General features: G+C 44.0%; 1 protein-coding gene across 3 annotated transcripts in view; it reads right to left on the bottom strand.

The window, feature by feature from the left end:
• Positions 1-23,999, bottom strand: part of PKNOX2 (PBX/knotted 1 homeobox 2) — a 104,028-nt gene that overhangs the window by 41,512 nt on the left and 38,517 nt on the right. Inside the window, exon 2 of one of the 3 annotated variants that reach the window (XM_066564383.1) lies at positions 8,068-8,133. The exons of 1 other annotated variant lie outside the window; for it this stretch is intronic. The gene's annotated coding sequence lies outside the window, so the exon portion shown is untranslated. Of the gene's footprint in view, positions 1-6,597; positions 6,647-8,067; positions 8,134-23,999 lie in introns of those variants that run through there. One more of the 3 variants, XM_066564385.1, reaches the window with a different exon arrangement.

Genomic DNA, 23,999 nt, shown 5'->3' with positions numbered 1-23,999 from the left:
ATATGCCACCACACCACCTCCAAAGAGCTCCTCAGATGCCCAAAATACACCTGGGATACCTGTACAGAACCTCCAAGGAGCTCCTCACATGCCCAGTACACACCTGAGATACCTCACAACATGCACAGAACCTCCAAGGAGCTCCTCAGTTGCCCAAAATACACCTGAGATACCTGCAGAGAACCTCGGGAGAGCTCCTCAGATGCCCAGTACACACCTGAGATACCTCCCAACCTGCAGAGAACCTCTGGAGAGCTGCTCAGATACAATATACACCTGAGATACCTGCACACAACCTCCAAAGAGCTCCTCAGATGCCCAGTATGCATCTGAGATGACTTCCAACCTGCCCAGAACCTCCAAAAAGCTCCTCAGATGCCCCATATACACCTGAGATACCTGCACAGAACCTCCAAAGAGCTCCTCAGATGCCCAGTATACATCTGAGATAACTTCCAACATGCACAGAACCTCTGGAGGGCTCCTCAGATGCTCAGTAAACACCTGAGATACCTCCCAACCTGCACAGAACCTCCAAAGAACTCCTCAGATACCCAATATACACCTGAGATACCTCCCAACATGTACAGAACCTCCAAAGAACTCCTCAGCTGCCCAAAATACACCTGAGATACCTGCACAGAACCTCTGGAGAGCTCCTCAGATGCCCCATATACACCTGAGATACCTCAAAACCTGCACAGAACCTCTGGAGAGCTCCTCAGGTGCCCACCACACACCCCAGGGATGCATCTCTGCTACACATCACCAGCAGAGAGCCGTGTCTGGTGTGGTGAGGCCAGACAGGACATCCATGGGAACTGTTTCCCCTGGTTTTAACTCCATCCCAAACCCCTGGCAAGAACAGCAGGTGCAGTTTTGTGCCTTCAGGGCGGGTGTCCATCATCTCCCCCAGGAACATGGTCCAAAGGAGTTACAAGGGGAAGCCTGCATTCCTGGAAACCTGGTCTAAGGTCATTGCCCAAGGAGAGATCTGGAAACAACTGGAACATTTCAGGGCAAAACACAGCAGAAACCTCCAAATGTGGAAAATTTGATGGAAGAGACAAAAGGTCAAGGTGCCTCTTGACTTCTCAGACCAGTGTAGGTCCAGCCAAGAGATGTAGAGACCTGATCTGCTCAGAAGGGCCTGAGTCCAAAACTTCCACCACAACAGCAGGTGAAATATTAAGGTTATTTAAGGTAAAGAATTAATGTTCATGCCTTGGAGGAGCATGAATGGGCTGATGCCAAATACAAATCACGAATTTGGACTTGATTTTCATTGGATTTGTCCTGACATCACAATGGAAAAGCTCACGTTTTGCACCAGTCCTTCACTCTATAAAGACTTTTTTCTATCCCACAGGAAAGACTTTTGCCATCTGAGCTTGCTGTGTGAACAAAACACAAGGGCTGGAGGAAAAGGAGCAGAAATAAGGCTCTGTCAGTGTTAAAAGAGCTCTGACAGACTGATTTTCATCCTTGGAGGTGGCCAGGCCTGAGGCCTTGGGTGCTGCATGCATTTAGGACAAAACCATTGCGCGCCTTCTGCAGAAACGACGCCGTTTTTGTCCCCATCACGGGGAACACAAAGAGCCAACCCCAGCAGGGACATCTCCCTGAACACCCTTGCAGAGAGAGAGAGAGAGAGAAGTCTTTTTGAGCACTTTTAACAACTTCAAAAGGCATCCTTTGAAGTTTAGCAAAGGCCTTTGAAGTCTCCCGGTGCAAAGGGGAATGGAGGAGATGCCTCCTCCAAGATGCTCCACCACAGGCAATGCAAGGCAGCAAGATCCTGGTGTCCCATGGCTGCTCATGCTTGTACTCAGCAGCTGCCCCGGGGTCATAACTGAGACACCATTTCTGACAAGTCATCAATGCCCACAAATGCCCTAAATCCTGATTTCCTGGCCTGAACAGCATCTAAAGCAGATTTGGGAGCCCAGTAACCTGGGACAGCAGCCTCTACCCCGGCTGCAAAAAGCCAAGGGCATCCCTGTTAACAAGTTTTAATGAAGTGTAAGGGGATGCTAATAAAGCTGACATTTAGCAAAAGAAAATTCAGGATTTTTTTGTAAAAAGCACAGGATTTTAAAGCAAGAAGGCTTTTCCCAGCATGTCATTTTGTTTCTCCAATGTGAGCAGGCCGTGGTACTTCCAGCCTCATCATGTCAATGCTGTTTAATTGTGACTATCATGTTTTAATAAATTTAATTCCAGCTCCTCTGACTTAGAAGGAAACCACAAATGGTGAAATCCCCAGTAATGCTGGGTTTTGTTGAATTATTTTTATACCCCACACTATGCCCAGCAGCAAGCTCTACTGGCCCCAAGCTCCACACCCCTGGGGACAGCCAAAGACCTGTAGGTGTGAAAATCAGTACAAATGCAGAAATCAAAGCTCAAGTTTCAGTTAACCCTTTAAGGAGCTTCAAGGGATGATCATGACTCTCCAAATGCCTTGGCAACACCTGCTGCCACCTGCCAGGAGGACTTCTGTGATAAAAACAAAAACCTTTGGTGTGTTGGGCTTTTCCCCACACAGTGCAATTTCTCTCCCGCCTCTGGAAAAGGGCTGGGACCAGGTTTTGGGGATGCTGGGGCAAAGAAGAATATAATATTTTCATTTCAGAAGTTAAACTGCTGATGCACAAACCCCACCCTTTCTCAGAGAGAGTGAAAGATTTGAGACATGCCCAAATATTTTTGTGTTTCTGCAAAAGCAAAGCTGCTCTGAGGCTAAACACAGTTGGGAGAGACGTGTCTGTTGGCAGAGCCCTGTGTAGGGGGCTCACATTTACCCAAAAGGGGCACGTAGGGAAATATTGGACATCCCCTCCCCAGACATGTGCATGTGAACACATCTGGATCCAGGGAACAAAAGCAGCCTCTCTCCACTGTGCTGATAAATAATGGAAAGGCAAAGTGCCCTGCAGAAGCAGCACCATACTGTTCAGCCTCGGGCCAGACGCAGGAAAATTCGGTGCCCATGAGGTCTGGAACAGTGGGATTAATAACACATCAATTTTAATGCAGGGTGGCTTATGAGGTTTTTTCCCTTTTCCTTTTTTTTTTTTTTTTTCCTGCTTCACAAACAGCAAAGTGAATGTTTGAGCATCTCAGTGGGGGGTTAATGAGGACTCTGATTAGTTATTCAGATTTGCCTGTGCTGCCTACATCCATCCTCGGATGGGGGAGTAGCAGGAAAGGGTTTGCAGAAAAAGCTCTTAAAGATGACCTGCTTGGCTTTCACAGCTCAGGGGGATGAAGGTTTTGGGGGGCTCATGTTACAGGGGTCCCCAACCCCAAAATCCTAGTGCCAACTTTGAGATGGAAAAGTTTATCTTCCCATCATTTGTAGGGGATGCTGCTGCACGTTCAGCCATGCCAATTCCTGTAAAGTTTCTGAGGAAAACATTTGGATTTGTGGGATTTTTTTCACTTGAGAAAAAAAAAATTCATGAGTGTCCTAAATAAAATTTGTGTGCAGTGCTGGTCAGAAATGTAAGACCAAAAATTATGGATGGACAAATGAAGGACACATGGATTCAGGGATGCAAGGCTGCACAGATGCATGGATGAACACACATGGTGAAAAGACCCATGGATACATGGAGGCAAGGGTGGAAGAAAGGATGGATCACCCCTTAAGCCACCACTGGGCTGCAAAAATGCAACAACTGCTGCAGCATTTCCTACAGCATCCCATAAAAGTCTAACAGTGGTTTATGTCCCTGCAAAAAAGCAATGAGCTCACCTCCTTGCTCCTTGACCCAGAGATATTTTGAGCAGGTTGAGCTCACATCAATATTTTAAGAAGGTTGAACTCCTGTATTTTGGAGGTTTCTTTCCAGATTTAGGCTTTTGCTCTTCACCTGCATCAAAAATCAAAAGGGAACCTGAGAAAATAAATGGCAAGTTCCAAAATGATGCCACAAAAGGCCTGAAGGATGGAGCTAGGGAGGTGTTCCATGGCATTGCAAAGGGGCCAATAAAAAAATTTCAGACATTATTTTAGGAGTCACTCTAGGATTTGTTATTTCTTCATCAAGAAGAAATATTTGAAGGATGAAGGCACTGCCTCAGTGATAAATTCATCCCAACAGTGACTGTCAACACTGGATTTCTTTTTGGGTCTGGAGACCCAGCTGGGTCTTGCTTTGAGCATCCCTCAACCTAGCATCCAGCAGGCCTAAACTCTGGCATTTGTGTCATTCCCCACAACACCTGCCAGGATCTAAGGGGAAAGCCAAACTGGAGTTATCCTTCCAATCTCCTATTGAGGCACTCCATCCCAAAGAGGCTCTTTTCCCAAGGACTGCCTCCATATGCTTTGTCTGGGTTTTAAACGTGTGTTAATTGTTCTGAATTAACAGCTCCAGCTGGAGAAGCAAACAAGCAATTTGCAATTTAAGATAACACCCAACTTATCTCAAGTGATTTAAGTTGGGATTTTTGTTTGGTTTTTGAGGGGGTGGGGTTAGTGGGTTTTTTGAGGGGATATAATGCTTTTCTGGCTGTGAATGCACTGTCCAGAACATGGCTAAAATCCCTTGGTGCACCCAATCCATCAGGAGTGGCCACTGGCACACAGTCACAGGAGAAGGTGGGACGGTAGGACAAGGAGAAAAAATGAAAAATCTCTGCATTTCACTTTGCTTTAGCAACAGGAAAAATCCAATATATCCTCATCACTTCTGGGCAAAGCACTGACTGCAGAAGTGTTCAGGATTATTTTCTCCCCAACACTTTTTATTTTCTATTACATAGAATCAGGGAATCCCAGAATGGTTTGGGTTGGAAGGGACCTTAAAACTCATCTTCTTCCAACTCCTGAACACCTTCCACTACCCCAGGTTGGTCTAAATCCCCATCCAGCCTGGCCTTGGATATTTCCAGGCATGGGGAAACCTGTGCCAGGCCCTCACCACCCTCACAAGGAAAAATTTCCATTTACAGCTTGTTTCAAAATATTCAAGCTCTCAAAAAAACCAAACAGCAAACTCTTTCAAACCTCTTTCAAGCTTTATCCCTCTGCCCTCTTTCATCTTTTTCCCTTTTGTTTTTTTTTTTTCATTTGCTGCAATATAGAGGAAGGGAGAAGGAAAGACCATGATGATTATTTGCTTACAAGACTGGATCTTCATTTTTTTTAAAGTTGTCATTTCAGCAATTTAAATCCTTTCTAATCTCACTCAGGGTGTGGGAATCAAGGAGGAAAGTCCACACCTCTCTCCCCACCTTTCCATGCCTGGTTTTAAGAGGAGCCAACGGTGCTGGCAGCAAAACAGACTCCACAAGGAAAGATTTCTATGATTATGACCAAGTGTCTGTGGCCAGATTGAGTGGAAACTCCTCCTGGTACCTGTCCTGGTTCCAGCCAGGAGAGGGTTAATTTCTGCAGTGGCCGGGAGGGGCCATGGCCAGGCCCTGGTTATTCTATCCCACTTCACATGTTGCTTTGGGGGGAGGGGCAGGAAAGGGACTCCCTTCCCCGAGGAGCAGCTCTAGCCCAAGGTGAGCAGCTCGTATGTGAATCGCTCTTTTTTGGTACCCTTTTGTTATTAATGCTGTTGCTGTTACTCTTTGTTTCCTCATTCTGGTTTCCAGTAAATTATTCTCATTTCAACTCATCTTTTTGATGATGACTTTTGCTTTTCATGCCTCTAATTCACTTCTCCAGGAGGAGAAGGGGAGGAGAAAGGGGATCCAGTGAATGGCAGCATGGTTTGCAAACTCTCAGTAGAAGCACTAAATTGGGGGGACCATTCCTAAACCATGTCTCTACCCCAGCCAAGACTGAGTTGGGAGTCAATGTCCATCAACCCCCAGAAGTTTTCCAAGATTGGGTCCTATCAGATGACTGGGGTCGTGGATGGGGTCATGGTCCTCCAACATGGCCTTCTGCTGAAGTTGGGACACTTTGTCCCCATTTTGTCTCCCTTTCCCAGAGGAAAAAATGTCTAACTGTGCCCTGAAGACACGAAGAAGGGACATTAAGATGCAAGGACGCATCCTTCTCCAACAATGGGAGGCACCTCCAAAATACAGACCCAGCTCTGTGGGACTCAGGCAGCCTGGGATGCCCAGATCCCCAGTGCCAAGCTGTGCTACCTGACGACCTCTTGGCACAAGGATAAAGTAACAGGAGAAGCGATAAATCACTTTGGCACCTTCCCTGGGCATGGCAGCCCTTGATAAAAACCCAAAACTCAGGGGAGGGAGTGCGACACCACGCCATTCCCAGCGCAGATTAATCCTTCTTGATGGAGAATTACAATTAGGGCTTCGTCTTAAGGAGATATCAGCAATCAGATATCTTATCAAATGCCACCTCAATTATTCAAATAATCCCTGGCTCTTAGATTTGGGGGCTGTTTAGGGAAAGCAGTCCGATTAATGTGCTGACACTTCCCCATCACGTCCGACATCCTCAACTTCACGTCTGATTACGGAATTTGCATTCAATTTAATTTTTTCCATCTGGAGTAAATGAATAATCCGAGTACCTACCCCAGCCTTAATTACATTTGTTAAATTAAAAACCTGGGATGTGAGAAATTTAAATGCATGTAGCTCCATGGCCAGACAAACCTGCATGTTCAACCTGCCGCAGCCCTGCCAGCTCCTGCTCCAATTTCTCTTCCTTCCCCACAGCCAGGCATCAAGGAAATTACAACTAGAAAACAAAAATTCTTTCTAAACGATGAAACAATAGATGATCTTTTGACATTTCCAGCGCTGTTTGCAAGGGAATGAGATAAAATGTAATAAATTCATATACTTCTGTGTGTTTCTTGGCTCCAGCAGCTAAAATTTCCATCTCTTTATGCAGGAGTCCTGGGGAGCAGAAATCCTTGATAATGCCAAACAATTCGACACTTTATTTTCCCTTTACTCCACACCATGCAAAACACAGGCTTCAAGCTGCCAGCTGCTGGGAGTGAAACCAGATGCCACATCCCTTTTCCATATGGAAACAGAAATCTCCCCGTCTGGGGGGGCCGTGTGCTCCCCTCAGTCCCAGCCCTCCCTGACCCCAGGGCTGCTACTGGCACACAGCAAAGGCTCCCTCCAACAGCAAAAAACCACTATTTCAATGGTGTAATTGTCATTTTCTACACTCAGCCTGGCTCAGGCTGGATTCTGGTACCATCAGACCCAGAGGACATCAAAAAAGATTCGCCCCAAGCTACCACCACATTTCCTAATTTTAAAATAAAGGAGTAAACAGAGAGGCGTGAGTAAAACTACTGAACTTGATACAATTTTTCAAAATAAACTTAGCAGAAGCTTGCTGAGATTCCCTTCTTTTGGAGATGATGAAATTTAAAAGGATGGAATTAATAGGTGGACATGAAGTGGTGATAAGAAAAGTGTCCAAATAATTAAAGAATAATTAAACATTAAATGGAAGATAAAGCATTACCAGCTCACACCATTTTAGGAGGAATATTTCACAGATTAATTGGAAATGGGAAATGTCAAATAAATAAATTTGGGTGTTGATCTAGATGTCAGCAGCAATGAAAACATTGAGGAAAGTCTTTTCTCAACAAGACAAAGACTGAATTAAATAACTTACATGAGAGTGAGTGCAATGATAGCAATCCCCCAGTTTGAGGCATGTGAGACCAGGAATAAAATATGGTTAAAAATATTCAGGGAAAGCCACACTCAGGTAAAGTGAGACAGGTGAGCGCAGAATCAAAAATAGTTTTCCCTTTCCTCCCAGCATGCTTGCAGCTCAGACAACACTTTCTGCACTCCCAGAAAGATGGATTTTACCCCAAAAAAAATCCCTTCAGAGGGGTGTGACAGAGCATCCCCCCAGGCACAGTGGCCATCAGATGTGGCCACCAGGTCAGGCAATTCAGATGCAGTCTAATGGACCTGTGGTTCCTCATCCTTCCTGACTTTCTTCTGCTTTGTTTGGAGTTAACAGTTATGGTTCCAGAGAAGCAAACATCATGTTTTAGCAATGAGGTCCCCAGCGAGGCTGTTTAAAAATTAATTAGTGCCATGCAACGTATTAGCCATGAACAGTAATTTTAGCTTTTGTACCTTCTTCATTGCCTTCTACACGGTTGTTATTCCAGCTTTTCCATGGTCCTCTCAGCCAACCAGGACCTACATAGAGCATAGCAAGGAAATTATTGGCTGTGTCTCCTGGAAATGCCCAATTCAACAGCAAACACACACCCCAGCATGATCTCTCTGAAGCTTTTAAATGAATTAGGGTCATATTTGCTGAGCTGGCTGGAAGGCTGGGAGCCTGCTCTGCTCACAGAGGTGCCCATCATCCCCAACCAGCAGCTGCCTGTCCAAGGGCAGTCCCTGAGCAATGTGGGTGTTGTGGTGTGGAGGAGGTTGTGGGTCATGGCTCCAGCCAGCATGGAGGACAGAAGTCCTCCCTCCATGGACAGACACTGGTGGAGATCGCCCAGACCTGGAGATGGAGAACCTTCCAGGATGGAGGTCTGCCAACCCCAGATGTATCTGCCAGCCCCAAGGTTGAAGATTTTCCTCCAAACCCAAGGAAGAAGATCCTCATATCCCAAAAATGGAGATATGCTCCCAACTCTGAAGGTGAAGATGCTCAGGGATGGAGCTCTACAAAACACAAGGAAGAATCCACGTAACCCCAAGGCTGGGAATTCTCCCAACCCCAAGGAAAGGGATCTCCCAACCCTGCAGATGGAGATCTCCAAAATTCAAGGATAGAGACACACAAACTTCAAGGAGTGAGCTCCTAACCCTGAGTATGGGGATCCACCAACCCTGACAATGCAGAGCCCTAAAACCCAAGGAGCCTCACAACCCTGAGGACAGAGATTCTGCAGACCCTGAGGATGGGGATCCCCCACCCAAGAATGGAGAGAGAAATCCCCTCCAGGACAAAGACCCCCGCCAAACCTAAGGATGCAAACCCCATTTCCCCCACTCCCATGGAGGGCAATCACTCCCTGGGACATCAGTGGCTGAAATCTTCACCCCACACTGCAAGGAGCAGAACCTGGGGTCACCACCCTGGTCTGGTAATGGCCACCCCCCAAAGTGCAACCCCAAATGAGCCCTCACTGTGCTCCTTTGGCAGTGGGAGAGGCAGCAGGGACCAAGGAGCCTCGCTGCGTGCACTGCCTCCAGGTGGATTGCGGAGCTGAGGGGAAATTCGCTGGGACATCTGGAATATATTCATTTTATGGCATGTTTCATATCACAGACAGGTACTTTGAAGCAGTTAAGTAGTAGCAGGGCAGCACGTCCCCATGGGTGGGCTGTGGTTTGTGCTTTCAGCCCGAGCTGCACCAGCATGACAAAGGGGCTGGGGAGACAGAGCTGACGTTTTCCAAACACAGCTTTGTGCCTCTGGGGGCAAATCCAGCAAGAAATTAAAACCCAAAAGGCCAAAAAAAAAAAAAAAAAAAAGAATAAAAAGGAAAAAATAAAGAAAACAACCCTGAGTCTAAGTGATGTTGATCCCCACATCAGGCTATTAACAGGCCCATCACAAATTGTAAATGACTCAGATAAATTAAATGGCTTAGCAACTGTGAGGAAAGGCCCTTCTGAAGATTCATTTGTTTTGCGGAAAAGAAATTATTGGGGAATTTTAAATCTTTTCCAGCAGCTTGACACAGGCACCCTGTCAAGCCCACATATTGCTGCTCATGCAGCCCTGGGAGCCAGTCAGCTCTGAAAGAAGTGAGAGAATCACAGAATCCCAGAATGGTTTGGGTTGGATCTTAAAGATTCTTCCATGACTGGCAAATGCCCTTTCCACCATCCCAGGCTGCTCCAAGCCCTGTCCAGCCTGGCCTTGGGCACTTCAGGCATCCAGGGCAGCCAAAGCTTGTGTGTCAGGGTCTCAGCACCTCAGAGGGAACAATTTCTTTCTGATATCTAAACCTCCCCTCCTTCAGTTCAGTGCCATTGAAGTGCTCAGTGAGCCTCCAGAAGCAGGGGGATACAGGAATGCTCCTGCAGGGGAGCCACTAACGAGGCTGCACCTCCTCCTAGAAAAACTATTCAAAGCCTCAGCCAGTGAGGAGGTCTGAAAATGGGATGATTTGACCCAAACCATCTCCATGCAGAGGGAAAGCTGGCAACTGAGCTGCAATTAAAAAAGAAATGGGGGACACTAACACAGGGCAAGAAGTTAGGGTTGCAACTCTGAGTGCAGTGAGGTGCAGTGATTTACCCCCCAAAGCAGGGAGCCACTGCTTTCCTCCCCTGCTAATTCATCAAATTCAGGCATTAAACCTACCTGACTTCAGAGGCAAAGCCCAACTCCCATTCACAGCCCTTACAGCTCATGCAAAATTCAGGGGTTGTTCACCTTCAGACGCTATTTCGCCAGCAGCAGCAACTCAAAACCCCTTTTAGTGGAAGTTCAGAGGTATAAAAGATGCAAAACACCCCTAAATTATTCACATGGTGTTTCAATCAAAGCCACACTATGGGGTAAAGGGAAGGATCTGGTGGCCCTGGGGATGTCTCCCCATCTCTGTCTGGATGGGAAAACCCTTCTTGTATTTATTGGGGAGACAATAAAATAAAAGGGTTTTCTGTGTCCAGAAAGGGCTGGAGAGTGAGGAATGCAAGGAGTATCCATTTTTCAGGTGCATCCAACCAGACAAACCTGGCTGCATTTGCCCTTTGGCAACACTGAAGCTTTTCCAAACTTTTATAGCACCAGAGGAGTAAAATTCAAGTGGGGCATGGGAAGAGAAATTGCAAACCAAGAAATCCAGCAGGAAAGGACAGAAACAACTAAAAAAATATATAGGAAATTTAAAAATTCTTATTTTGTATTTCAAGTACAGGAGGCTTTCAAAAAAGGAAAAGCCTTGGAAGAGACTTTTACTTCCATTTTTACCTCTCTGTTTTGCTTCTTTCTCTTTTATTGAGCATCCCGGTGCTTCTGAGTCAGGATTTCCATTTCCAAAATTTTTGGATTTTTCTTGGGGCAAAACCCCAACAGCCCAATCCAAAAAAACCCAAGCCCAATCCCAAAAGTAGGACACAGAGCCCTGCTCAATCCAGCCTCAGCTTGAGGCTCACTAATTACCCAGTAACAGTATTTATATGCTGCCGGCACATTCGGAAATGCAGCTCCTAATAACCGAGGTCAGCATCAATATTAATGTCCTGCCTTGACTCTCCATACTCAGGGACCAACAAAAAGAGAGACAAAAAAAAACCAAAAACCATCACAGCAAAGTGAAAGAAGAGCAGAAAATGAATTTTAGAAGTATTTTTCTGTGTTCGGGCAGGAAGGGAGGGCTTGAGATGAAATAAGGGGAGCAGCAATAAGAGCAAATGTAAGTTCCCATCTCTGAGGTATAAATCTTCACCATGCAAACTTTGAATTTCCCCACAGGTAGGAAGAGGCCAGAAAAACCCTTCTCTTCCTGTGATGGGAATAGATTTCTAGAACTCAGGGTCTTCCCCTGACCAGAGTAAGACATTCAGATTCAAATATTCACCCCTGCAAAATTCAGTCCCCTTTTGGCTGCAAAACCCCAGGCTTTGGGTTGGCTCAGCTGGAAACAACCTCCTGAGAAGCATTTCTTTTCCAGGGATAGTTTGGGAGCATATCCCCCCAGATCCAATATTCTATTGCATGCAAATGCACACAGAATATTTGCAGAAATTTGGCTACTCAGGGCACAGTGTGAGTTGCATACATGTCCCAGCACTACTCCATAATTCGATTAAAAACCGTCTTTTCTTAATAATTTCCACTTGTCACACCAGGAGCATTAAGGCAGAGTTTAAATGGAGTTAATAAAGTATTAATAGCCTGCAGTAAGGCTGTGATGGATTTGAGCTGCATGTGATCAGTACCCCTTGGTACAGGTTCTTACTGCCAATGTCCATGCTCGGAGCACAGCGAAAAAACCAAAGGTCTTCCATGAAAAATGCAGTTCCAGGAAATCAGAAATTTCTCTTTCCATTTCTCCACCTCCATTCTCTTTCCATTTCTCCATTTTTCATGGAAAGATGCATGTTTTGGGGGATTTTTCCCATCAAAATGAAAGCTGGCAGCTGAAGAGCAAGCATGGATGTGGCATTTACTCTGTGGAGCGTCAGGTGTGGTATCAACCCACAGCACTGACACATTAATTCATCTTAATTAATACTAAAAGAAAACAAATGGAAGCCATAATGTTCATGTCCAAGAACTCAATATTAAGACATTCCTGGACCATCATTTTGCAATACTCTCTTCCCAATGCAATTCGAGAATTTCCTTAATTTCAGTCAAATTCCAAGCAAGAAAAGGGCAAATTGTGGAAAGAATTTGAAAATAGAAGCTCTACTTCCCCCAGAAACTGTGGCCATGAAACCCTTACTGACACATTTTGAGCTGTTATTAAACAACATCAACAGCAACATTGACCCTTCAGAGAAGACCCAGCTCTGTATTGATGAGGACAACAGCAGCATCAATTAACCCTTCAAAGACCAGCCCCGAGTTAATGACTACAAAGCAATGAGTAAACTGTTGATCCTAGAGAGAAGACCCAGCCCTGCATTGATGATTACACTGTGTAGAAGCAGGACTCAAGCCAACTGCCTAAAGGCTGCCATAAAAATCAAATGCTACTATTAAGTGATTTCAGATATTGAGAGAAATCTCCAGAGACTCATTATAACCTCGTTTGGCAATTTGGGTGGAAAGCACACTCTGCAGTTGAAGCCTTGGCCATCAATTCTGGTCAAACTTGAGATCTTTCTAAAGAGCCATTGTGTGACCCAGTGGAAATGGCAATTTTTCATATGGAATTTTTCCCAAAGCTTAAATCCCCTCTTTATTCAGTATTTCTTAGTTCTAACTTGTGGAAAGAGGCTGCGAGGTCTATTCCAGGAGGAGCCGTCTGTGAGAAAATGTCAGAGGGTAAAAACATCTCAGGGAGGAAAAGTGAGGATTTCCACTGGAGGGGCTGAGTGGCACCACCAGAGGACCCAAAGCCAAACCAGGAGGGGTTTGTTTGGTCTGTTTTTCTTTGTTGGGATGATGAAAGATGAGGAATAACACCTTCTTCCACCTTCTCCAGTAGAAGGTCACCTTTTGGGCATTCAGAAATGCTGCTTCTCCAACCAAAACCCTCACCAGAAGATCGTCCCCACCACTCCCAAGCCAGAGGAGTGAAAGGAGAGCCCCTTCCTCCAACCCTTCCATCAGCATCACAGGAAACACCAAAAGCACCACACCCTGCAAATCCCTGCCTGCCTTCCCCTGAGGATCCTCCAAGATGTCCCAAACCTGCTCAAAATCACGACCTGCCAAACAAATAACTGAGATCAAACAAGAATCTGAGTGATTTAATAAACTGGGAGCTGCTGAAGCTGCCCAATCCACTCTCCATACCAGACACGGTGCTCCAAGTTTGCCCCCAGTGCTTTCCCATGGAATGGGAGCTGCAAGGACTGAGAGAAATAAAAGTGATTTTGAGGCTTGCTGCAGTTTTTCAGCTCTCTCTGAGATGTTATTGGCTGATCTCCTACACAGCTGCTCCCTGCTGAATAGGAAAATCCCACCTCCAATGCCATTGGCCATCAACCAATGTGAGAATAAATGCAAGTTTTGGGGTTTTTTTTTCAGTTGATGTGAATTATTTGGGGAATTTTTTTTTTTTTGTCTAATGAACACATGATGATTTATCCAAAACTGCATTTAGATGGAAAAATCCCCTCTTGGCTGTCTCATCCCTACCTAAGTGGGCAGCTGAGGGTGGCCCAGTGCAGAGACCACCACCCTACAGCCAAGTGGGTCAGGACTATTTAATACCAAAAACCAGGGAGAAATATTTTATTTCTTCAGTAATAAATGCTCCTTTTCCCAAAGTGCTAGTTCAGAATGGAGAAAAACATTCCATTTTGAAATGCCTCAATGAAATTTAATTTTTGGTTTGAATCAACAGCTTCACTCGGTGCCATTTTAATGCTATTTTATGCTGAAATGTCAATTGGAAACTAACATTTTCAAATGTCAAAACATTTCACGTCTGCAGACGGTGCCGATCGTTTTTTGCTTCCATGTGTCCAAACAGAAAATGCTTTTGGAATTTTACCATGGAAAGGGAAAAAAAAATTTAAAAAATATATATACATGTATATAAATCAATATTTTGACTTCTTGGAATGAAAACAAAGTTAAAATACAATATTTCCTCCAGGATGCAAACAATATTTTCTGACAAGCTGTAATCACCAAAAAGCAATCTGAGCCAAATATTTGCTACCACAGTCTGTTATAGCTTGATGGCAAGAGAAGAGAAAGAGATTTTTGATATTGTGGCCTCTCTGAACCCTTTTTTTGCCAATTATTTCCAGGGTGCAGGAAGCTCCTTCCACCACACAGAACCATTTCCAATGCACTGATTTTCCTTAACAGTGGGGGAAATAGCCTCAAAAAATGAGGGGTTTTCTCCTCTAAAAAAGGAGAATTTGGGAGGGATTTGAATTTTGGGGGGGGGATTTAAATTTTGGGGGGATTTTCCCTGTATTTTGCACTGATGACACCGGTTTGGGGGAACTGGGAGGTTTTTACCACAGTGCAGAGAACACGTGCACAGGGTGTGGGGGTTTTATCCAATGTAAATGCAATTATCCAGTGATCTAACCTTTTAAATTCCTGCCTTGCCCATGCATTACCAAAAAAACAAATGGAATAAAAACAGGAAAAGAAAGCAAATAGAAGACAAGCAATCCAGGGCAGTCACAGTAAAAATAATTAAAAAAAAAATAGAATTTTGCTTATTTTTCTGACATACAGAGTTGGGAAATGGGATGAAAACTGGTACTTTTGGTAGTTTTTATCAGCCAAGTTTCTCATTCCAACCCTTACAGCTCCATCATCCTTGATGGTGCAGCTCAGCCACCCTCCATCACCTTTACATCTCCTCCAAATTTTTCTATTTTTCCCTTTTTTTTTTTCCAGCCCAGGCTCCAGCCCCGTGCAGGGAATAAGCGCAATTATCTCGTCTCGCCACATTTTTCCAGCTCTGCCTGAGGTTTAATTAAAGCCAAGAGAAAAACACAGAGGAGCAGCACTGGGTTCTGATATCGCCCCACCACATGTGGCAGGGAGAGGGGGGAAAAATAGGGGGGAAAAAACACATAGAGGAAAAAAAAATGGGAAAAAAACCCCCCATCCCCTTCATCATCGACTTTTTAATTTAGCAAAGCTTCCTGGATATTGCTCCCTTATCACATTTCCTTTTAAAAAGATATAGATATAAATATATATATGTGTAGCTATGCAGGTGTCCATGAATATATGGACAGTAGGATATGCACACACCCTATCTCTATAAAAATATATAAATATAAGTGTAGCCTAATCCCCTGTAATCTCCTTGAATTACACCTCAACCACCCTCCTCACAGGTGACCTTTCCACAAAAGGCTGTTTCTATGCCAACAGCATTGTTTGAGTCAGGCAAGAGAAAAAATACAGCACAATAATCTGTAATTTCTCCTTAATTCAGTGTTTTCACCCACGGTTAGGAGCCAGTTGATGCTAGGAACACCCAGGAAAAAAAAAAAGGTATTAAAAATTAATTAATATCTAGGATTTGAATATGAAAGGAAGAGGGGAGTAACCTTGGCCCAATCTAGGTTTTGACTAAATTTCTGGAATTGTTTTTTCAGTGTAATTCCCCTCATTTGGGGCTTTAGGAGCAAAATCCTACAGTTTTAAGGTCCTTTCCATCTTGAAATCTGCATTTCTCTCTCCTGTTCCATCTCATCTTGCCAACACAATCCACAGGTATCAGTTCCTACCAACAAGTCCATTTATGGAGAAGTCACAACATCTCAATTTTTTCCATTTTTACAGTTTTTTGAGGAATTCCACCAAGTAGTTCATCTCCAGTGGGAAAAAAAAATTATTACCATGCATAACAGATCTGAAAAGCTTGAGAAATTGTTATAACATGAAGCAAGCCAGCAAACAATGTCAGGTAATAAGTGGTTATGAGATTTGACTGAGCAAAAGCAGCTCAATATAAATCATTTCCAAGAGAAAAAGACTCTTTTGGGTCTAGATAATGTTACTGCATTTAAAATTTGGGATATTTTCCCTCACTTTTTTTTCAATTCTGGAGTTCCAACTCAGCCCATAAAGCTCATCCCAAAGCAGAGAATCTAACAACAATACAGAGAAAGAAAAATGAGATTTTCCAGCACAAGTTTTGGTGTATTTTGGAGAGTGGCACAAGGACCCATGTTGGGTTGAAGCATCCCCAAAATTGTATTTTTCTGGTTTGTTGAGAAAGGAACAACCTCCAGAATCCTGAATATTCTTCTGATTGGCTGGTGGGGATTTATTTCTGTGTTTCTTCTGACCCAACCCCAACATCTTCATGGGTCCCAGAGGGAAAACATTTCCCAACAGATCCATCTCACAAGCTGAACCAAGAGGATAAAAATACCATGGTTGCCATGGGAACATAAACTCTGGAGTTTGAAAATCCCAGAATTAAACCTTACACTAATTTCGATCCTTAAATCGCTGCTTTCGCATCTGTGTTTTGGTGGGTCTGAGGGGTTTGGAGCAAAAAAACCTAAATTTCAAGACCTCTGCCAGGGTTTAACATCCTTACAGGTATTTTCCCACAGCTGGATGCATCCCCAAGCCAGGAATAGATTTATAAATTTTAAAATTTAAATGCAGAGTTAATTTTAAAATAGAAATTATTTTCTAATTTAATAACAATTTTATAACTTCATAAGATACATTATTCTCTAATTCAATAATCTAAGGCACTTTTAAATTAAAAACAAGGATTAGTCCTGGCTTGTGGAATCACCTCTCACCATCCCAGCCTTGGAATCTGCCCCACAGACAATTCCTGGAATAAGGGCAAGGAGTTGATCACCCAGGGCCAAGAGATACAAAATTAATTTCTGCATCCTTTTTTTTTAAAAAAAAAAGCTTCTGAGATTAATTTTACTTGCTCAAAATACACTGCAATCCATTAAGAAATATAATTAATAATAATAATAATAATAATAATAATAATAATAATAATAATAATAATAATAATAATAATAATAATAATGCCCCAGAGCTAATGATGCTCAGACAGAGAATCCCCAGTTCAGTGGCAGCAAAAGCTTCAAAAAGGTTTAATGCAACTTTTGGAGTTGGTGTTGAGTGAAATTGCTCAAAAAGCCACACTCAAAGGAAAATAAATAATGTTTTTCTCATTAATAAGGAGTAAATTTGGGATCACCAGCACAGGGAATGTTCAGCTAGGCAAAGCTGAGTGATAATAGAAGAATCGTGAGTGAGAAGGGGACATCAATATTCCTCATCACAAAGGAAGATTCCAATCTTTAAACTTGAGCTTCCAAAGGAAAAATGGAAGAGGGAATCCCCTCCCAGTACCAGAAAAACCCAGAGTTACTGCAAATAATTAGTTGGCAACAACACTAAAATTACTTTTTGCCAGCATCAGAGGAGTGCTGAGGGCTGGAAGGGTTTCCATGGGGGGCTGTGGGTTTGTTGGATGTTTTTCCAACGCTGTCCCAAGTGTCTGGAGCTTTGGAAGAGCTGAATCAGTTCAACCTCAACCAGTTTAAGAAGGGTTAAGTTTCCTTAAAACACAATTCAGGCTGATGCTTTGGACTCCCCCCAGTCCCAGCTGCAAAACTTCAGGTGACAGAGACAACGTGGCACCCTGGTGTTGCCACAAATAACAATTTCCACTGTCTTTTCTCCCAAAACAGCGGGGATGCTGCATCATTTCATTTCTCTAGAGGACCAAGCCACAATCCTGCTGCATTTTGAGGAAAATCTCCGTTTTGGGGCGTTGTGGATGTTAATGGGACACTCTGTGGGGTGGAGAAGGAACCGCGGGGATTTACTTACCCGGGTGACGTTTTCCTGTGGCAGCAATATCCCCCCAAACCCCAAAAACTGGGGGAAAAACAAGCCTGTGGGCCCAAAAAGGGGTTTTTTCACCTCCAATTCCTAGCTGGGAGAGGAGGCCTGGCTGCTTGCATGCCTCCACATTAAAAAAAAAAAAAAAAAAAAAAAAAAAAAGCGAAAAAAGCATGAAAAAGCAAAAAGGAAAGAAAAGCAAGAAAAAGTGAAAAAGCGGAGGAAAAGCAAACCAACAAAAAAGCGAGGGAAAGGTGTGGGGGCAGAGCAAGGAAAAGCAAGGAATGGTGAAAAAAAAGCAAGCAAAAGGCAAGCTGGCTGGTGCAGTTTGGGAAAAAGAGCAGCTTTCCCATCGCCCCACAATCCCTCGCTGGCCCCCAGTGGGCTTGTGCAAACACCATCGGAGCGGCCGCGCTGGCCACGCTCCTGGGGCTGGGATTTTAAATAAATACAAGGAACAGCAGCAGCCAGGGCAGGGGGAGAGGCTGGACCCCCGTCCCAGCAGGGAATGTGCCTTTGGAGGATGCTCAGAGGTGGATTGGGGGGAATCTGTTTCTCCCACTTGTGTGAAAATGTGATTTGCCAGGTAGCGCTGGAAGGGTAAACTTGATTTTCAAAGGCAAAGAGAGTGAATGGATTGTGTATGGTATATATGTGTAGAGTCAGAATTAATTTGGGGGTTTTGTGCCAAATTAGGCAGAAATTCGAGGTATGATTATGGCAGAGGGAGAGGGGGGAGGCCACTACATCACCTAATGCCAGTGTGTATCTTATATTATGTATTTTATATCACATATCACATTATATATGTTCAATGTTATAGATTACATTTATAGAAGTTTAGATGTTCTCCAGCATTACATATTATAAATGTTATATATATGTTATATATATGTGTCATATGTATGTTATAAATGTTATATCTTATATATGTTACATAATATATTGGAGTGTGTATTACTTATATTCCAAGAATAGATTATACAAAAATCTATTTTATATCATACAATACTTAATGTTATATATATATGTTATACTTAATATACATGTTATATTTGTTATATATAAGTTATAAATGTTATACATTATATATACCACATATTATAATGGAGTAATATGCATTAGTCATATTCCAATTATAGATTATACATTAATCTATTTTATATCATACAATACTTAATCTTATATATATGTTATATATAATATACATGTTATATGTGTTATATATGTTATTTATATTACATAATATATTGGAGTAATATGCATTAGTTATATTGCAATAATAGATTCTACATTAATCTATTTTATATCATAAAATACTTGATCTTATATATATGTTATATATAAAGTACATGTTATATGTGTTATATATATTAAGTTATTTATATTACATAATATATTGGAGTAATATGCATTAGTTATATTCCAATTATAGATTCTACATTAATCTATTTTATATCATACAATACTTAATCTTATATATATGTTATATATAATGTACATGTTATATGTGTTATATATATTATGTTATTTATATTACATAATATATTGGAGTAATATGTATTAGTTATATTGCAATAACAGATTATACATTAATCTATTTTATATCATACAATACTCATTATAAAATATGGGAACAATTAATTATTTAGTCTCTATTATTTCCTTACATGGTTCCATATCAATGATATATAGGTATGCTTTCCTTATGGTTATACACCTATGATATGATGGGAATAACATATATTATGTATTATTCTAATGTCCATTATCTATCATTGCCATATATTATTTGTCTGATGTGAGATGTATCAAACAAATGGATTTATGTATGTGTGAGCTTCAGGATTTTCTTGGGTATTTAGTGGGGAAAAGGTCTTTTCCCAGAGGTACCACTGGAAAATCCCTGCAGAGCACAGATTTGGGGGGGATGTGGCCCTTGCACACCTGGCAAGGGATGATGCTGGCAGCTGTTTGCAACCCCTGGCACTGAGCTCACCTCTCTCCCCCTGCAAAACTCCATTGCATCATTTCAGGGATGCTTTCAGTCCCAAAAAAAAAGAAAAAAAAAAAAGAAAAAAAAAATCCCCTTATTGAGCATCAACCTGCAAAATTGAGCTGAAATTTGGTGCCTTTCCCCATCCCAAATTCTTACCTGGACCCAGTTTTCAGCCCATCCCAGCTAAAAAAGAACTCAATAAAGGGAAGATGAAAAGCTATTTATTAGGATTGATAACAATCATTAAAACTGGCTGGGTAGGAAAGCACGATTCTGCTCCAGAGAAGGAAGAGGGGAAAATGCAAATTCTGCATGAAAAGAAGATATTTCCCTAATCGCCCCAATCAAATGCTGGTGCAATTATCTGTGGCCAACCCAACGGGTTAAAATTATCCTCTTCATCTCCGGACACAGTGAGGAGCCGAAAAAATGTTTCATTTTAATAAAAATGAAATCTGGACCCTGCAGAAAGCAGCTTCGCTAATGACGTGTTTACACAGAAAAAGACAATTTCTATTTAATGGTGATTGCTAGAGAGAAGAAATTAAACTTCCCAGAGTCTATGGGTTAGGGATAATGGGGGGAAAGTTATTGAGGGTGTGTAAATCAGGAGAGCTGGATGTGGGGATGGCCACGCGTGTGGACAGCTCAGTGCACACAGCTCCGCTTCCCCGTGTCTTAGCGAGCAAAAACGGATGTTTTGCTATGCAGATTTATGTGCCCCTGTGTGTTTGCATATATGCAAATTTATTGCATTGCAAATGTGCAACGGCAGGGGGAAAACTGGGAGGTGTGCACGGTGTGCAAAGGTGCACCTGGAGATGCAGGTGGAAACGGGCACACGGCCGTGCAGACACAGCCTGGGGCAATGCACAGCTGGGAGCAGCCCAGTGCACGTGGCAGCACGCACAGAAATGCAACAACACCCCAGGAACACGCGCAGGAAATGCAAACATGCGTGGCACACACATGTGCAAACACACAGGCAGATCTGCAAATGAACACAGAGCCACCAACAGCCACAGGGCAAAATGCAGCCCTGCTGTAGCCCCAGCTGTGCAGGCCCTGGCTGCACTCCTGGGATCCCATTCTGAGTTTAAAAAGAGCAAAATGGGGTTTGATCATGAAGCCGTGCCAAGATTCCCAGTTTTGGCTCCCCAGGTGAGCGGCGCAGATCCTTCCTATTCATTCTACTTATTTAATTAATTTTTAATTATGGTTCACCTTTGAAATTATTTTTCAGGAGAAAAAAATTTTTCATTTCTTTCCGAAGAAGCCAAGACAAGATCTTTTCACACCCATCTCCCACCTAGGATGAATTAAGTTTTGGGGTTCCTCTTTGTGCCAAAGCCATTTCCATCCCGCGCCGACCTGTGCAAACCCATCCCGGGGCAAAATCACTGCAACGTCAGCCTTTAATGTCTGCTCCTTCCTAGAGCAGAGCAAACATCTGCAGAACAAGCCCAGATGTGAGTGGTGTTCCCCCCCTCCTTGAGGAATTTCAGCTCCAAGGCACATAATAAGGCAACGTCTGGGATGGTTTAATAATAGTAAAATGAGAATGGCTCCCGAAGCAGAGTGAAGGGCACACTCGCGAGGAGCTTTGCAAAACAAAAACCAGCCCCGAGCTGGAGTCTCAGGGGAACACTTGGATCAGAGGAACAGTAAACAACGCACAGAAATGCAACTTAATTATCTTTCCAAGCCGAGTATGCACCCGGCTGCCGCAGCTTTGCACGGAGGTGGGAGCAGAGAGGTGCTGGAATCCCCACGCTGAAGCTGCAGCATCCCCAAAAAGCCAGGAAAAAAAGGCTCCTTCTGCAAAGTTTTGCTTGAATTTTCAGTCAAGAGATGAAAACAACAGAGTTGATGTGGGATTGGGGATGCTCAGCCTGAATTCTTACTCAGCTCAGTAAAACACGGCTTGTTGGTAATTTTGGGCTCAATTTTTTAAGGAAAACAAATTCCTGGCTTGACCTTGTCAGGTCTCCCTGCATGCATGACCACCGTGCCCCCTGCATTAACAGCAGCTGGAGAACTGCTACCCCTCTCTCACCAGGATGCTCTCCCATGAAAAACTGCTGCAAAAAAGGGAATTGGCAGGAAAAAATGCCCATTTATATATATATATATAGATGTAAAGTTATAACCTGGAAATTGTGTTAATTTAAACTGAGGATGCTGATGAGAAGCGATGTTTGAAATCAAAGTGTGGGAATGGTATCAAGCCAGGGATGGTGGAAAAGACCAAACCAAGGATGCTGGGCAGGATTAGCTCAAGGATACAAGAATCAATCCATGGATGTTGGCTCTTATCAAAGTAAAACTTCCAGCTAAATACAAAATGAGGATGCCCACAAGGGCCAAGATAAGACCATGCCTGCAGATCAGGTTCAAGAAGATCCAAGAACATTCAATGCACCCATTATGCAACCTGAAGGTGCATGAATCCATGGAACCTGGAAAGATGCACCCAGTGGATGCATTTCCTGAGGGAAATGGCAGAGAAAGTGGTCGAGCCACTCTCCATTGTATTTGAGAAGTGGCAGTCTGCACTGAATGGAAAAAAAAACAGAGGAGAAGGGGAAATACAAGCAGAGAAGCACTTGGGGTGCAGGTGGGGGAGAGCTGGACAGGCCCTGGCCCAGAACCCCCCTGTGCTGGGCTGATCCCCAGCCTGGGCAGCAGGGCAGGGGGGGATTCTGCCCCTCTGCCCCCCAGCTGAGACCCCACCTGCAGAGCTGCCTCCAGCTCGGGGGTCCCAGCACAGGGGGGGATGGAGCCCCGATGCTCCAGGGCTGGAGCCTCTGCTCTGGAGCCAGGCTGGGAGAGCTGGGGGTGCTCACCTGGACAGGAGAAGGCTCCAGGGAGAGCTCAGAGCCTCTGCCAGGGCCTGAAGGGGCTCCAGGAGAGCTGCAGAGGGACTGGGGACAAGGGCTGGAGGGACAGGACACAGGGAATGGCTCCCACTGCCAGAGGGCAGGGCTGGATGGGATATTGGGAATTGGGAATTGTTCCCTGTGAGGGTGGGCAGGCCCTGGCACAGGGTGCCCAGAGCAGCTGGGGCTGCCCCTGGATCCCTGGCAGTGCCCAAGGCCAGGCTGGGCAGGGCTGGGAGCAGCCTGGGACAGGGGAAGGTGTCCCTGCCATGGCAGGGGTGGCACTGGATGGGCTTTAAGGTCCTTTCCAACCCAAACCATTCTGGGATTCTGTGGCAGTTAAAATGAAACCAAAATCCTGTCAGGGCCCAAAGCAGGGATGTCAGCTGGGATCAGTCCAGAGATGCTGGAACCAGCCAGGGCCACCAGCAGAGCAAACTGAAGATGTGGCCAGGACCAAAGCAAAGACACTGGCCTAAAGCAAAGCTCAGCAACTCTCCATTTTCATCCAACTTTTTTTAAATGCTCATCTTGATGTCTCTCAGGCTGCCAACAGCCTGGCAAGGTCCTGCACCCCTCCACAGCCCCTCCAGCAAGGCAGCAATTGGATTTTTTATTAACCTGACTGAACTAGCAGGGAAAAACAGAGCCATTTTCTGGCCCAGTTTGGATCACCAAGGTCCAGCTCCCTCCTGGCTGCAGGGCTCAGGGCAGCCTGGGGCTGCCTGCAGGTGCAGCCATGCCTGGAGTCAGCTCAGCTCCCCAAAACCCTGCGGCTGCTCCTACCCAGGCTGAGTTTGTTCTGCAAAAATCATCTGGTGCTGCCATTTAACTCATGACACAGCCCAAGCACATGAATTCACTGGTCTTTTGCTCAAAAAGTGCTTTTTATCGAAAATTTCTTGCAGAACACACTGCCAGTAACTTCTGCACCCAGCACAGGGCTTGGTTGTTAAATGGTGATGCTCCTTTTCAAGGGATATTCAGCTTTAACAAAGGCTTCCAGCAACCCCAAACCAACCAAAACCTTCCCGAAACTCTGTATTTACTTCTTGAGCTCATCAGAAAACCTCATGATTTGGGTGGTTTTTTGGGGCTTGGGAGTTTTTTGACACCTGTCTCTATTGGCAAATGAGATGTCTGAAGTGCAGAGTAATCCAGGCTTCACCCAGCTTCAAAAAATAAATTTTTTAAAAGCCTCATGCTCTGAAATTCACTT

The sequence above is a fragment of the Molothrus aeneus genome, chromosome 22 (genome assembly GCF_037042795.1).
Source record: "Molothrus aeneus isolate 106 chromosome 22, BPBGC_Maene_1.0, whole genome shotgun sequence".
Classification (NCBI taxonomy): Eukaryota; Metazoa; Chordata; class Aves; order Passeriformes; family Icteridae; genus Molothrus; species Molothrus aeneus.
Note: the sequence above shows the minus strand (reverse complement) of the source record. Positions and strands in the feature narration are given on the sequence as shown.